Consider the following 11,324-nt stretch of genomic DNA (forward strand, 5'->3'; position numbering starts at 1 on the left):
ATTGACTGCTGCCTCTGGGAGCCTCGTTCACAGAGCTATTGAGAGTAGCCTCCTTCTCCCCCTCCCCCCTCCTTCCCCCTCCTCAAGGCAGTCACCCCCTCCCCCTCCTGAAGGATGTCTGGCAGTTTATCTTCTCTCCACAGTGGGGGACAGATTCAGCTTCCCTTCCACATGGCAGGTCTGTGCCTGGTGTTCCCACCCTCCCCTCAGTCTCCCCATCAGCTGCATAGAACTGCAGCCCTACTGTTACTTCCTGTTTCCTTAAACCCTGTGCAGAAGGAGATCTCAAAATTTCAAAATGACCAAAAAAAAAAAAAAAAAAAAAAAAACAAACCCTGAGGGAAGAGGCTTTCTTCACTGGAACCAGCCTCACCACTGGAATAGACAGGGCATCACAACCCCTCCTGCAGAGGCCCTTTCCAGTCACCGGCAGCATTTGATGTGCAGACATTCAGAGATAAGATGGCAGTGGGGGATCTAAACTGGCCTCAAATAGGATTAAGCTTCAGGTGCCCACAACTTCTCTCTCCCCCCCCCCATCTCTGTCTGTCTCTGTCTGTCTGTCTCTCCCCATCTCTGTCTGTCTCTGTCTCTCTGTCTGTCTCTGTCTCTCTGTCTGTCTCTGTCTCTGTCTCTGTCTCTGTCTCTGTCTCTCTCTCTCTCTCTCTCTCTCTGTCCAGATTGGTGTATCTGTCTGTGTGGGTCCACTTGAGTGTCAAAAGTCAGCCTTGGGCGTTGTCCCTCTGGAGCTGTCTATGGTGGGTTTTTTTTTCCTTTAAAAAGAAAAAGAAAAAAGAATGACTTGGGGCCGTGAGATGGATGGTTTGGTAGCTCAGTCCTGACAACCTGGGTTCTATCCCTGGATCCACATGGTAGGAGAGAGAACCAACTCCAGTGTGTTGTCCTCTGACCTCCACACACGAGAGAGCGCGCGCACACACACACACACACACACACACACACACACACACACACATGGAAAACAAACAGAAACAAAACAAAACAAAACAAAAAAACTGGGTTGGCATAGTTTTACATTTCTTTTGTGGAATTACATGTGTGTGTGTCTCTGTGTGTGTATGTGTGTGTGCGCGTGCACGCATTCACAAACTTGTTGAGGACAGGAGGAAGGAAACAGAGAAAGGGGGGGGGGAGCCCCTCCATAGCCTCAACTATTGAAACCATTTTGCTAGAATCAACAAAACTCCCTGAGCACTTGCTGCCTCTGTGGTGTCGGGAGTCTGCTGCTGATGCCAAGAGCGAGCGAGCGCTGTGGCAGTCTCAGACAAGTATCGCCATATTTCAGTTTGCGTGGAATATGTTCTCTCCGTATGGGCAGGGAAGCTGTAAGGAGAGAAACACAAACAACACATTGAAGACTCGTCAGTGTTGACGCTGTTCTTTGCCAGGGCAAACCACTTGTCTTCATTTTGTGAATTTTCCCCGCAGAGGCTGTCATGAAATTTACTAACGTGATTGGGAAGCCAAAAACTCTTCCATTCAACGGGAAAAAAAGGAGCAGATTTCTCAGAGGGCTGCCCATAGGCTAAAGACACATGACACAGTTCTGCGCTGAGCAGAGAAAAGCTAAGTAATTCCATGATTAGAAAGTCACATACATTTCACACATTAACATAGAGACCTGTTTGTGGCTTCCCTACCCTTATTTCCAAGGAGGAGTTCAGGGTATGAAGTCAGCATCCCCACAGGAATTCAGACCAGAGGTTTAGTTCTTTCCAAGCCAGGTTTTAGATGAAGGAAAAAAAAAATCAGAACATGATTGTCCGAACAGACTCCTTTACACATATAAAACACACTGAGACAGACGGAGAGTTTCTGTGCCCCTGAATCCTTCTGCTAAATCCCAGTCCTGAGCGTGGGGGAGTCTGAGGTGTCTCTGAGATTTTTAAGTCCCAGGAATAGGACTATTGGCGCTATAAAAGGGCCGAAAAAAAGAAGGTCTCTATAAGCAGAAGGCAGGCTTCAGTGGACACCGAGTCTGCGTGAGCATCGCCCCATTGAGTCTGCATGAGCGTGGTCCCACGGAGTCCGGAGTCTGCGTGAGCATGGTCCCACGGAGTCTGTGCGAGTGTCCTCCCACTGAGTCTGCGCGAGGTCTCTGCTTGAGAGTCCTTGGGCTCTTTAGCCTCCAGAACCATAACAAACAACCTTCTGTTTGGCTTTGCTGTTGTCTCCTTGACCATATAACATCTTTGGATCAAACCCAACCCTCAAAATTCTGCTCCTCCAATGTGTCCCTTATCTGCTCCCCGACTTTCCCCTCCCAACTTCATGTGCTATCTATATTTTTAACCCTACCGAGTCCACTTAAGCCCTGCCTCTGTGTGTGTGTATGTGTGTGTGTGCGCGCGCGCGCGCAGATGCAGGACCATCTACTGGGCATGCGTAGACTGCCAGGAGCTGCTTCCCACAAGAGAACGGACACTCCCGTGCCTAGCCAGTAGCTTCTCAGTTAAGGGTAGGACTTCTCGAGCCCCTCCCCCATCCATGCTGAGATCTGGGCTGACTCCATCTTGCGGAGGTCTTAATGCGTGCAGTTACATCTCTTGGTTGGTTTTGTTTTTGTTTTTGTTTCCCTTTCTAACCTACCGTATTTTTCCTATTGAGTCAAATTTTTCTCTTATTAGGAATTTAGCTATACATTAAGCTATACATTTGCCATTTAGTGTATATTTCAGTGGCCTCTGACAGGTGCATGCCACATTCTAACCACAGACGGGTCACATTTCCATCACTAAACTGCTAGTCAGATTCTACCCTAGCTTTTACATCCTTAGAACCTGGCCTCTTACAAAATTTGATGCAAACAGAACCATAAAGTAGCTCATATTTTGATTCCAACTTCTTTTTCTTAATGTTCTATATATCTATTCTTCATATATCTTTTAAGAATAATTTGGTTTTAGTGTATGAATGTTTTACCTGCATGTATGTCTATATACCACGTGTGGGCAGTGAAAATGGAGGACAGAAGAGGGTATCCACTGGGGCTGTAGTTGTAGGCAGTTGTGAGCCGCCTTGTGGGTGCTGGGAACCACACCCTGATCCTCCTCCCCTCTGAGCCATCTCTTCAGCCCCCACTCCCCATATGTCTTAGACACCCATTCTCTTCCTCTGTTGTATCACAACGATGGCGGTGTATGAGCCAGTTGAGGATCAAGACTCAAAGGTCCTTTCACTCAAAGGTTATTTTATTTTGTGGCTCGTTGAAATATAAGCATACAAAGCCAAAATTCAGAAAAACAGAATAGTGACTTTCTCTTAATCTCCAATGCACGCACGCACGCACGCACGCACGCACGCACGCACGCACGCACGCACGCACGCACGCACAAGTTCTTACCCACACAGGCTCTCGTAGATGCCAGACAACACTGCCAGGATGTTATCCTCAGTTACTTTCCCCATCATTAAAAATTTTGAAATAATTTCTACTTTATCCAGGGTGTGTCTGTGTATGGTACGTGTGTGAGGGTCGGGGCATACATGTCACAGTGCATGCGTGAGGAAGCTTGTAGGAGCTAACTCTCTCCTTCTGCTCGGCCTGGGGCACACACTGGGACTTCTACTTTGAGCCATTTCTACCTTCCTTTTTGGACAAACTCGTTCTCTGAACCTAGAGCTTGCCATTTTGGCTGTCATGCGTCTGATTGTGCCTGAATCTGAAGCTCTCCCGCCGCTGCTGCTCCAGTGCTGGGGGCACAGTGTGGGGCTGCCGTGTGCGCCTTCTATGTGCGTACTTTGGATCTGAACTCTGGTCCTCCTGCCTCGCATGGCAGGCACTTTGCCCACTGAGCCATGCCCCCTGTCTATCGCTGTTAACAAACCCAGGATATTGTTCACCGAGAATTAAAGCATTAAAATGTGCCGCCTTTTCATAACTAAAAGTGGAAACACTGCCATCTGTGTCCATCCCGGTGTACTTCATTTCACGTGTCCGTTTTTCCCTCCTGGACCACCCACACCAGCCTGTCCTCCCTCTGACCTCAGCCTCGGAAGGCATTCTGTGGAGATCATCTCTGCATGTAGGTATGATCTAACTGACGTGCTCACGCTGACTTCATGCATGTTTCCTGGCAACACACTGTATGAGATCTGCTGAGGAGAATCTGTGGATGGTAGGAACTCAGGATGCCCAAGGAGCAGGAAGAAATGTACCAAAACACACATTATCGTTTCCCCGGTGTAGTTTGGAGAATTCAAACCAGACCTTCCTGCAGTTACTGCAGTCTTAAGTGAGGGGAAAGTGAAAAACAGGGGCACAACATGCAGAACTGTGATATCCTTTCTCCCAGTTTGGGTAGAGAAGGAAACACCAGACACCACTAAAATGGATGCATAAGGTAGGATTTGGAGGCATCAAAGCAACGCAGGGTTTTGTTGATTTTCCAAAACTATTTTTCTTCAAAACATCTCTTTATTTTGCGTATGCTGTGCATACTAAACATGTGGAGGTCAGAAGACAGCTTACAGAACCTATTTCTCCGTTCACATGATAAGTTCTGGAGGTCAAACTCAGGTCCCCAGGCTTGGCAGTAAGCATTTTTATTTGCTGAGCCATCTCACAGGTATTGAAATTATTTTTCTAAGCCACAGTTCTAAACTTCAGGTATCTCCACATTTTTTTTTGACGTTTTTATGCTTTCCTGCTATTAAGACAAGTTGATCTTCAATATAATTCTGCTGGCCAGGCGGCAGCCATCACATAGTTGGGCTTGCCATCTAGCAGTTTTGGTTGCTGATGAGGCATGGCAGTAGGCACAAAGGGGTGATGGGATGTAGACCAGCCAGCTACTGCCTTCACGGGATTTTCAGGCTAGGGGCTTTTGTTATAGCTTACAAACTGATTGCAGCCCATTAGACGTTAATGCCACGGCATCTGTGTACCACATAAGCATCGTACAAAAATCAGTCTCTTTTAAATTTTATTTTTAATAGCCAGAGGAATATACAAGAAGTGTCCAGGGCTGGTGAGATAGTTCAATGGGTAAAACAACTTGTATCCAAGCCTGATGACTACAAGGGTCATCAGTGGGTGGACAGAGAGAACCAACATAAGTGTCTGCCACTTGCTGTGTAAGGCTCTGGCCCTAGTAATAGTGCTGACTATAGGTTTCTCTCCTGTTGTCTTGTGGGGTGGTCTCAGCTCCAGGTCTTCAGATAGACTCCCGTTCCAATTCAGTCCCTACATTTGCCTGCCTCAGTGTGCCTGCTTGCTTAGACAAATAACCAGCTAAGCAATTGGTATCTTTAATGTCTTCAATGTAGAGACACTGCTACAAACAGGTACAAACAGTAATGAAATAGCTTATTCCCTTTGAAAAAAAAAAGGTGGCAATTGAGCACTACATGCAATAGACAAGCAAGCTAGACTCTTTTTTGAATCTTTCCCAGACCCTGAGTTTCATGTGCAAAGTTCTCCCATTACTCCTTTCGGTTCTGACTTGGGAAGTTCACTTCTTGATCACAGTGTGATATACGGGGGTATGTAATATTTCCTTCAATATTGTGCTAAAGGGGCTTTGAGATGCCTCAGGGGTAAAGGTGTTTGCTGCCCAGCCTAATGGTTTAAGTTTGACCTCTGGGATCCACACACTGGAGAGAGATAACGGCTTTGGCAAGTTGTGCTCTGACCTCTGCATGCATGCGATGGGATGTGCACCCCCATAATGAATAAATGTGTTGTGTGGTGGTGCATGTCTTTAATCTCAGCACTTGGGAGACAGAGACATACAGATCTCTATGAGTTTGAGGCCAGCCTGATCTACAGAGTGAGTGACAGACAGCCAAGGCTACATGAGAAACCCTGTCTCAAAAAAACCAAAACAAACAAAAAACCCAACCAACCAAACAACAACAACAAAACAAACAAAAAGAATAAATGTAATTTAAAAATCAAAAATAATTTTTTTGCCGTAAATAAAGCATTTACTGTGGAGGCATTTCTACTGCTTGTTGATCTTACTGAAAACAGCCCTTTCACTCCTGACACCTGTTTTCTGTAGTCTGGCTGGGTAAATAAACAAGTGACAATTCATTGCTCCATATAGAAAGTGATTGTTAAGGACATATGTGGAGTATAGCCACAATTAGAATCAGTACAGGAAATTACCTCATACAGTACAGGAAATTACCTCACACAGTATGCTCAACATCATTCTTCCTAGGTTTAGTTTCTTCCTATGTACAAAGGGTCAAAATAATTCTACCCTGTTCCTAGTGAGGTATAACCTTTCCATAAATAACCTCTATTATTGTTATTCAACAGCAGTTGTAACATTATAAAACTGAAAATGATCTTTGGAAGTCATCCACTTACATATAGTTAGCATTACCCTTTGACAAGATATTTCTCCAGCTTAAACGACATCCAGTCACACCTCGTATCTTGATCTGACTGTACAAATTACCATGACTATTTCCGGCTGAAGAATATTAGCAACCCAAATAGCTTGGAAAATAAACTTGGATTTGGCACTTATTAAAAGCATGCTTTCTGACAAGGGTCTAATGAAAGTAAAAATAGCTATAAACGAGTCATTTACACCATGCTGATGGTGATTCATATTATAGTTGAAAGTAATCACAATGTTTATGTCATTCATTAACCTGCTTTCTATTTTGGTCAGAAAATAACTTGAGTAAGAATTACCCTCATCTAGTCCTGTCATTGGCACTGCATAATGCACCACAAGGCTGGACAGGGACAGCGTCAGTGGCATATCAAGAAAAGCTGTAAATTTGTGTCATATTCAGCCTATACTTAATGGGGAATCAACAGGATGTCATGTGATAGATACAGACCAACTGAACTGATTAAAAACATGATCTAGCTCTGGAGAGAGATAATTCAGTGAGTAAAGGGCTTGCTGTATAAGGACAGGACCCAAGTTCAAATCCCCCAAACCCACTTAAAGCTGTGTGGTAAGCCTTTTATAATCCTAGTGCTGAGAACAGAGGTAGAGACAGGAAAATATCCCCTCAAATCTTGAGCTAGCTAATCCGGGAGAGAGAGAGAGAGAGAGAGAGAGAGAGAGAGAGAGAGCAGGGTTGAACCAGGTAGAAATGAAGGACCAACAGCTAAGGCTGTATTCCGACCTCCACATGTATGCTACGACACACTCCACAAACAAGTGTGTACACACATCATAAACACACACATACACATTTTAAAAATTCCAACTATTTGTTTTCAGAAACAAACCTTATTGGCAAAGGCATGCACAGACTGAAAGTAAAAGGATGAAACATGCCATGCCAATAGAGCAGAGACCGCAGACGAGCAGGGAAGCTGTGTGGCTCATTCTCTGAGAACTACACTGTAGGCTAGAATCAGCCACTGTATACTTATTTACATAGGGGGAAAATCACCAAGGGAATGTAGGGTGTGTAAAACACATGCTCCGATCATCTCAGGGACCACATCCATGAAGCAAATGCTGCTGGACGTAAAGTAAAAGATGGTTTCACACAATAACAAGGCAAGCAGCAGTCTACTCTCACAGAGAGGCCATGCAGACAAAACCATCAACAAAGAAACCGGAAGGCTGAAGTGCTCTCCAATGAAGCCGACTTGACAAGCATCTACAGAACGTGCCACCCTGGGCCCGAGGAATGCCACCAACTCTTTTTAGCGGCCCGTGGAGCGTTCTCCAAAACAGATCACATATAGACCCATAAAGAGAGTCTTAGCAAACAACAGGATTTAAAAAAAAAAAATCAAACCATGTCATAATAGAATAAACCTAGAAACCAACAGCAGGTAGAAGAACACACTATATAAACACACGGAAGCTGAGTAATATACTTGTCTTAGGTAGGGTTTTATTGCTGTGAAGAGACACCATGGCCATAGCAACTCTTTTTGTTGTTGTTGTTGTTGTTGTTGTTGTTGTTGTTGTTTGTAGAGACAGGGTCTCTCTGTGTAGCCTTGGCTGTCCTGGACTCACTTGGTAGACCAGGCTGGCCTCGAACTCACAGCGATCTGCCTGCCTCTGCCTCCCAAGTGCTAGGATTAAAGGCATGCGCCACCACGCCCGGCCATAGCAACTCTTATAAAGGAAAACATTCACTTGGGGCTGGCTTACAGGTCAGAGCTTTACTCCATTATCATTGTGGTAGGAAACATGGCAGTGTGCAGACAGACACGACACTGGAGAAGGAGCTGAGAGTTCTACATCTGAATCCACAGGCAACAGAAGGAGATCACCCCGTTGAGCATTTGAGACCTCAAAGCCCATCCCCATGGTGACACAGCACAACACACTTGGATAATCAATGGGGTCTTTGAAGAGGTCAGTAACAAAATTAGAAAATTTCTACAACCAAATGGAAACTCAACGAGGACTTCCCAGAACATTTGGGATACAGTGAAATCAGTTCTAAAAGGGCAGCCTACAGCTGGGAGAACCCAACCTCGAGAAGCCAGAGAGAAGCCAAGTGACTTCGCGATGCGCCACCAGGTCTCAGGCACACAAGAACAAGGCAAAACCCAAATTAACAGGCAGAAAGAATGATAGAATGCAGTGGGTGGGATCCAGGGCTGGTGGCACAAGTCTTTAACCTCAGCCTTGTGAGGCAAACACAAGTGGATCTCTGTGAGTTCGAGACCAGCCTGGTCTATAAGAGCTTTAACTCAGCCAGGTCTACATGCTGAGACCCTATCTCAAAACAAACACACAAAACAACCAAACCAAAAGGATTGAGATGGAATAAATGGAACAGAACAATACAAAAAATATAATGAAACAAAGAGTTGGTTCTGGAAAAAAATAACCAAAATCGGCAAACCCTTAACAAAACTAATTAAAGGGAAGCAAGACTCACATTAATAGAGCTAACACTGAAAGGGGCCATTATAAAATTAACCAATGGAATACAGAGGGTTGCTAGAAGTGCTTGGAAAACTTATATTCTTAAAAAAAATTGGAAAAATATAGAAGAAATGTGTGAATGCCATATATGAACGATCAAAATCAAATCGAGGAGATGTCAACTGAAGGGCATCTGTGTTAGTGCAAGGGAGAAAAAGACGATTAAGACTGAATTAGTAGTGTCTGCTAACGATGAAAAACAAGGGACCACACAGAAGCACTGTCAGACTCTTAAAAAGCCTCCAGCTCGTCCTGTAATGTCACCCTTCCCCAGATAAGAGCACAGCCCCAAACTACAGACCAATCTTAAATGATGTGTAAGAAAATGGATGGAACTGGAAGTCATCACATTAAGTCAACTAAAGCCAAATTCAGGGGAAAAAAAACCAAAACAATGTTTTCTTTCATAAGCTAAATCTAGATTAGGTAAGAAAGCCACTGATGTAGAAGGCGGCCTACTTGAGGGTAAGGACAAGTGAGGGAGGCAGGTGGGTGGATATGATTGTAGGACATTGCATATATATCATCTTGAAACCATTGTTTTAGAGAAACAACATACACTTAATAAGAAACTTGCAGGGGCCCAAAGAGACGGCTCAACAGTTAAGAGCACTGAATGCTCCTGCAGAGGACCTGAGTTCAGGTCCCAAGACTCACAACCATCAATTACTCCAGTTCCAGGGGATCCAAGGTCCCTTTCTATGATGTACAGGATGAACACATCCTGCAAATATCCACACATGCATGCAAACACATACATAGAGTACAAATAAATGTATCTTAAAAAAAAAAAAAGAATTCTGTGGGGCTGGAGAGATGGCTCAGAGGTTAAGAGCACTGTCTGCTCTTCCAGAGGTCCTGAGTTCAATTCCCAGCAACCACATGGTGGCTCACAGCCATCTATGATGAGATCTGATGCCCTTTTCTGGCCTGCAGGTGTATATGCAAGCAGAACACTGTGTACATAATAAACAAATAAAACTTAAAAAAAAAAACCAGAATTTTGCAATAAAAAGAAAAGAGTCCCCAGTTAATTTATTTTCTTTCCATTTCACCCAGATTTCCCCCCATGGTGCCATTTAAAATGATAGAGTAGGGTGGGGACAACTAGATGCTGGTGATGGGTAGAAGAGAAAATAATGAACTGTATCAAACTATAACATTTTCAAACTTAAAAATCACCATACTTTCTTATTCACTAAGCTGATAAAAAGTTGTTTATCCAAGAATTATGACACTGGAAATGGCTTTAGGTGAGTGCTTTGCGTATGTACACGTACATGTTTACACAGGTGTGTTTATTATGTATGTGTACATGTGAACATGGGTGTGGACACCAGGGGTCAAGGCAAGGTCTCTTCCTTAATTGCTTTTCACCGTTTCTTTTAAAAGCAGGGTCTCTTACTGGATCTAGCCATCACTGAGTTGCCTGTCTGTGCCTCTACAGGGATAGGATTACAAACAAACATGGCCACCACGCCTGGCCTTAGCTGGGTACTGGGTATCAGACTCGGATCCTCATGCTTGTGGGCAAGAATGTCATCAGCTGAGGCACCGTCCCAGCCTCTGAGTATAAGAAGTGCCAGTGTGTCAGATGGCAGTGTAAAGATGGCAGGCTCAGATCAGGATTGCGTGCTGCCAGATGTTAGGCCAGCATCTCTGTAGGACCAGCTGACATTTGGTCCCCCATAGCTGTGACAGAGCCCCAGGTCAAGCAGGGGGAAAGATATCTCACTGCAAAGGTAGTTTGAAGAAGTTAACAATTTCCCAGGCTTTTCTATGTCACATCCACTCATCCTTTCATGACTTTGAAATTTTAAAGAAGTGAGTACTTTTTGCATGCCTTTTAGCTGAAATTGGCCAAGAGACTTCTTTAAGCTAGGCAGAAATCCCATTGGGCCAGTGGTTGAGTCCAGATCTCCAGGAGCTTGAACAACTCAGCTGTCTCTGTTGGAGCCTTCCAGCCTCCTGCCTGCCGGGTGAACAAGCCCTGGCTAGCCTGTTAGGAGACACGCTAGAGCAGAGGCGAGCCACCCGAGTTTCTATTGGATCCACGAGCTGATCACTGGTGCCTGAGAGATGCGAACTTGGGTCCTGCTTCCCAACCCAAAGCCATCCAAATCATTGACCCACAGAATTGTCATGTAAAGAAATAACTTTGTTTTGTGTTGGTTTTGGTTTTTCAAGGCAGGGTTTCACTGTGTAGCCTTGGCTGTCCTGGACTCACTTTGTAGACCAGGCTGGCCTCGAACTCGTAGAGATCTGCCTGCCTCTGCCTCCCGAGTGCTGGGATTAAAGGCGTGTGTGACCACTACATGGCCAAAATAGATTTGTTTTAAGTCATTACATTTTAGGGTTTACAGCAGAAGTGAATAGGTATGTTGCAGGCTTGTTCGTTTTAAGCAATGTCCCTTCCATCAGTTGCATCCT

At 44.7% G+C, this 11,324-nt stretch overlaps 1 long non-coding RNA gene across 1 annotated transcript in view; it reads right to left on the reverse strand.

Annotated features, from left to right (window-relative positions):
- Nucleotides 1-1,184: 1,184 nt before the first annotated feature.
- Nucleotides 1,185-11,324, reverse strand: part of LOC311582154 — a 66,076-nt gene continuing 55,936 nt past the window's right edge. The window contains exon 4 of the long non-coding RNA XR_014774022.1: nt 1,185-1,344. This is a non-coding gene — a long non-coding RNA (uncharacterized lncRNA). The remainder of the gene's footprint in view (nt 1,345-11,324) is intronic.

Source organism: Acomys minous (genome assembly GCF_964271855.1).
Source record: "Acomys minous genome assembly, chromosome: 13".
Classification (NCBI taxonomy): Eukaryota; Metazoa; Chordata; class Mammalia; order Rodentia; family Muridae; genus Acomys; species Acomys minous.